Raw genomic sequence first — 6330 nt, 5'->3', positions numbered from 1 at the left:
TTAAAACCCTGTAAAATTGTGGAGAACCTCTTCTCTAAAATTGTGAAGAGTTTAAGGAATGCTCTGTCTTTACCCAGCTCTGTCTTTACCCAGGTCTGTCTTTCCCCACCCCAACTCACATTTCCCACATTTCTGCTGCTGTGGGAGCAGAGAAGGAGGGAAGCACAGCAATAATCATTATAGCAAATAATTATTTGTTAAAACCCTCTAAAATTGTGGAGAACCTCTCCTCTAAAATTGTGGAGAGTTTAAGGAATGCCCTGCCTTTACCAAGCTCTGTTTTTACCCAAGTCTGTCTTTCCCCACCCCAGCTCCTCCTTTCCAACATTTCAGCTGCTGTGGGAGCAGGGAAAGAAGGAAATATAGCAATAATCATTACAGCAAATAATTATTTGTTAAAACTCTCTAAAATTGTGGAGAACCTCTCCTCTAAAATTGTGGAGAGCTAAAGGAATGCCCTGTCTTTACCCAGGTGTGCTTTCCTCCACCCCAGCTCCTCCTTTCCCACATTTCAGCTGCTGTGGGAGCAGGGAAGGAGGGCAAGGCCGATTCTGCAGTCTGGGTGCTGCAGAAGGGTCAGGGCTTTGCAGGGAGCTGCAGGGTGATCAGCAAATTAATGAGCAGCTCAGGGCTGCCATTGGTATGGGCAGCACACACTGGCACAGATGCACTGCTGGTGGCTTGGCAGGAAATTCACTCTGCTTTCCCCCTTCTCTGCAGCTCTCATGAGAAATATTAGCTGTGAGACTCAGTTCTCTCTTAAATTCACTGACCACTTTAATTTATAAAAATTAAATTTATAATTTAAAGAAATTAAAGAAACTTTAATTTATAATTTAAACGTTTTAAAAACCCTCAATAAATTAATAAATATTAATTATAAAAATAAAATTTTAAAATTCATTATAAAATAAAAATAAATAAAATTAATATTTCTGGGCTTGGCTGTTCTCAAATTCCCCGACCACATAGAAACTTCAATTTATAGTTTAAAACAAAATTAAAATAAATAAAAGTAATAAATTAATAGAGAGTAATTATAAAAAAATTAATTGTAAAATAAAAATAAAATAATTCATAAAATTAATATTTCTCTGCTTGGTTGTTCTCAAACTCATTGACCACATAGAAGTGTTAATTTATAATTTAAAAGTTTAAAAAAACTAAAAATAAATGAAAGTAATAAGTTAATAAATAAAATATTAATTATAAAAAAATTTTGAAATTGGTTATAAAGTAAGACTCAATAAATTAATAAATGAAATTAATATTTCTGTGCTTGGCTGTTCTCAAGGAAATAGGTACAGGATGCACTGAACAGCCTGCACCCCTTATGGGGAATGGCACTGATTTTTCTCCCTGGGACAAGGGAAAATAGATTTTCTTCATTTGCTAATCTAGAGAAAAAGCCTGGCAAGGAAAAAGCGCATCCTGATGGGCAATGGGATGGGGTGCATGAGCTATAAAAACTCAGCTCCCCAAGGAAAGCAGCTTTTCCACCACCAGCCCCAGAAATTCTGTCACAGCCCCCAGCCCAGGGAAAGGCTCTGCTTCCCTGCCCTGAATATCCACAATCCCAGGTGAGACACAGATTACACAGAATTATTTGATGTTTTCCTCACCCACAGCTGGTTCCAGCCACGTCTGTCAGCACTTGGCTCCTGGGGAGGCTTCCTCTTCTCTAAAATATAAATTTGGATCTGTGTTTGATCCTGAACTGGTTTGAGGTGTTTCTCTCACCAGCACTGATGATTTTGCTGCAGGAGATTTCTCAAGCTGAAACAGAACCTCAGTAAATCAAAGCCTTTGAAAGGCAGGAATGAGAAAGATGTGAGAGTGCAAGCGGGGAGGGAAATCCTGCACACACCTCCCAGGAAAGTCCTGCTGAATGGGGAGGGTGAACAAAGGAATGGAGAGCTCATGGGAAAAGGCTGACCCAGCATCCCTGCAGGGGTGTAAACACCTGCCCTGGATCCCTGCACTCCCTCTGGAGCTGCCCTGCTCCAACCCTGCCTGGGAAGGGCTTGGGAAGGATCCTGGCAGCAGCTCTGCCCTCAGGATCTCTGCTGCTCACAGTGACCCCAGATGGGCTAAAATCTCTTTTCCCAGCCTGGCAGTCAAAGGAGGAGTCAGAACTCTTCTATTCTCATTCTCAAGGTTGTTTATTGTTTCTGATCTGTAAAATTCATTCTCTGGCCTGCTGAGGTCTGTTCAGGTCAGACAGAGGCACTCTGGTGTTATCTTTTATACTAAAACTACATGGACATTATTTACCATGACTTCCCAATCCCTATCACCTGTGTTAGACAGTGAGCTGCTACTCTAAACCAATCCCAAAGTCCCAACATCACAGCAGAAGATGGAGGCCAAGAAGAAGAAGGAGAAAGGCTGGACACACCCAGATTCCTCCATCTTGCCTCCTGAACCCCCGTTCTAAAAACCCCAAAAAATCTACTTTTCACCCCGTGATAAACTAGTTATTATTCTGCTTAGACTTTCATGGCTCGCAGATCCTCATTTAAGGTTGGTAATTTTTCCATAATCAAAGTCACAGGTGTCTTGGGCTCTGTGCCAGGGTCTCTGAGCCCCCTGGCAGGGTTTGGGCAGTCCAGGACAGACAGAGGGATGTGCTGAGTTCTGGGTTCTTGCACTGCTCTCTTCCCATCCCCACGCAATTGGAAATTGCTGCTCCCACACCCCAAAACCATCTCCTGCCACTTCTCCCAGAGCTCTGAGCTGCTCCTCATCTGAGCCTGCTCATTTCTGGATTTTCCAGGGCATAACCACATTCCAATAACCCAAATCAGAGCTGAATCTGTGACCTCTGAAGGTCCCAGCTGGGAACAAACCGGGCTCAGGCAACGCTTTGAGATGGGGGAGACCCTGGGGTCCTGCAATGGATTTGGGGGCTGCTGGAAAGACTTTTCATCACTAATAACTCATCTCTGTGCTTGCAGTGAAAGCCACACCAGCAACATTTGGTTTTCCAAGGCTTCCAGACTCAGTGATGTCACCCAACTCTGAGATTCTGTGATTTAATGCATGAATCCAAAGGCACAGGGCCATCTGCCATCACGAAAAAATAATTAAATAATAATTCAATAATAGAGTTTGGAAACTGCAAGGTGAAACCAGAACAAAAATTGTGAGGCTGATGAAGTGATCTCATTTCATTCCTGGAAGGGCAGAAGTGTAAACAGTCTGGAAGTGGATATAAACATTACAAAATACACTGAGGAAAGATGCATTCTAATTCTGGAGGGGTAGCATGCCTAAAAATTTCAGATTTGCAGTAAAGAACTACATGGGGCAAGTCAGGGGGCGTGACTTACATTTGATTACAAGTGTAACCAAACTTACTATCTAAGTATATTTATATTTATATTTATATTTATATTTATATTTATATTTATATTTATATTTTCATATTTATTTTTATATTTTATATTTATATATTTATATTTTTATTTGTATTTATATTTATCGAACCTGCAGTTCTAACTCCTGTTGCTGCAGCTGCAGAAGAAATTAACTCTTAGCTGCTTTTAATTTCTTTCTATCTGATCACCCATTCTCCTTCCTTTTCCCTTGGGTCCCTTGCTTGTTAATCTTACAGGTCATGGAGCTTCATTAAAATAACACACCAGGAAGACATTGTTAATTATTAATAAAGGCTTTATAGATTTCTTTTCAATAATTTAAACTCATTATGGTCAAAGCTGTTACATTAAACACCAGATCAGTTAGTACAGATGGGATTGCTGACAGGGAATTGTCACTGTAACGTTATCCTGACTTGGAAGGTGTCCATTAATTAACGCTTAAAGCCCAAGTTGGAGTCATAAAAGATTTTTTTCTTGCCATCTCACATATAGTGGTTTGTGGGAATCAGAAAAACAGAAAGCTCTACAGACACTGAGGGATTTGATCTGCAGCCTTGGAAGAAGCTTAGATTCTATTATATGTCAATTATAACCCAGACTGTCCATAACTCTTTGTTTCTATTGTCTCATATTGTCCTAAATCCTAATTGTCCAAATTTTTATTACTCTAGTTATATTACTATTTTATAACCATTTTATTACTATTAAACTTTTAAAATTTTAAAAACAAGCGATTGGCGTTTTTCACACACAGGGCTGCACAGAGCACTCACAGGTCACCACCCTTGGGAGCAGAACAATTTCTGCTGTGACCCAGACCAGAGGGGCGGCCTGAAATAGGAATCTCTTAGAGATTTATTTCACACCCAAGATAGCTCAGCTACCTTAAAAGGGGTATAAAATCAGCAGGATGGCTTCTGTGGTAGTGTTGGAAACAAAAAAGTTTTAATAAAAGGCAAAATATCAAAACTTTACAGGGAAAAACAAGCCAGGTGCAAGAGGTTCTTGCTGCTGGTAAAACACCTCACAAAAGCCATTGGTTTATTTGTTCTCTTCTTTTTCTGGTGAATTGCTCAGGTGGGACTTTCTGGCTTCTGTCCATTTGGTTATCCTTAAGTTTGAGGTGAAGTCCCCCAGGGCCTATGAGATGCCTTTTTTTGCTAATTGAGAAGAGAATCTTGTGGGCTTTTTTCCTTTTTAAGGAGACAAAGGATAATTGTGTCACTCTCATTCCTGCAGCTGCCTGTCCCTGGCTGTCCCTGCTCTGCTCCCCGTGGCTGGGGAATGCTTTTTTGGCAGGACACCTGCACTGGCAGTGCTGCTCATTAATTTTCCTGCAGGCACTAATTAGGGGCCTGGAGTCCTGCTCAGTTGCTGTGTGTTTCATGTGTCAGTTCCATTTCTTCCATCTGCTTGTTTTTGTTTCTCTCTTTCCTGTGCTGACTCATCTGCCCGAGCCAGGCAGCTCCTTGGCTGTGCCTCTGGGGAGCTCTGCAGCAGCACAGAATTTACAGAATTCACAAAATTCACAGAATCACAGAATCACCAGGTTGGAAAAGACCTTTAAGGGCATCGAGTCCAACCCAGCCCCAACATCTCAGCTCAACCCTGGCACCCAGTGCCACATCCAGGCTTTGTTAAACACATCCAGGGATGGCGACTCCACCACATCCTTGGGCAGAACATTCCAGAGCTTTATCACCTTTCTGTAAAAAATTTTCTTCCTAAAATCCAAACTAAATTTCCCTTGGTGCAGCTTGAGCATGTGTGGCTCCTCCATCCCCTGCCTGTGGGTCCAAGGCCCCATTTTTGGGTTTCCTGGTGCTTTTGGACAGAACTGCGATGCTTGGGAGTGAGGGCCATGGCCACATTCCCCACACACCTACTGCTGCTTTTTTTATCCTGAATTACCTGCCATTAACTTCAGCATGTTCTTTGGAGCTGTTCCCATGCTGGCAATACCAAAAGTTCCCTTTTCTACTTTTCTATCTACTCCTATTTATGTATTTTTTTCATATATATAGATATACATATACAGACACAATATATATATTGTGTCTGTATATATATATATATATATATATAGACACACATATATAGAGGAATACATATACATATATACTATATACATCTATATATATCTGTATATATATATTTATCTGTATATCTATAACTATATTTTTTCATATATACAGATATATATATACATACAGACACAATATATATATTATGTGTATATATATATATGCATATATATGAATATATTTCCACACTATATATCTATATATATCTCTATCTATCTATCTATCTATCTATCTATCTATCTATCTATTTATATTTTTATCTAGATCTATAACTATATTTTTTCATATATACAGACATATATATACATACAGACACAATATATATATTATGAGTATATATATATGCATACATATATAGGAATATATTTCCACACTATATATCTATATATATCTCTATCTATCTATCTATCTATCTATCTATCTATCTATCTATCTATCTATCTATCTATCATCCATCTATTTATATTTTTATCTAGATCTATAACTATATTTTTCCATATATACAGACTATATATATACAAACACAATATATATATTATGTATATATATGCACATATATAGGGAGCTATATATATGCACTATATATCTATATATCTGTATATATCTATATATTTATATATATATCTATAACTATTTATTCATATATAGAGACATATATATATACAGACACAATATATATTATGTATATACAGACACACATATAGGGATCTATATATATGCATTATATATATATCTGTATATATATATATATTCATATCTATATCTATATCTATATCTATATCTATTCTATATCTATATAACTATATATCTATATATATAGATATAGATATCTATATCTATATATATATATCTAGATAGATATC

This window comes from Zonotrichia albicollis, chromosome 23 (assembly GCF_047830755.1).
Source record: "Zonotrichia albicollis isolate bZonAlb1 chromosome 23, bZonAlb1.hap1, whole genome shotgun sequence".
NCBI lineage: Eukaryota > Metazoa > Chordata > Aves > Passeriformes > Passerellidae > Zonotrichia > Zonotrichia albicollis.
The sequence above is the reverse complement of the archived record's forward strand: the minus strand, read 5'-3'. Positions refer to the sequence as shown.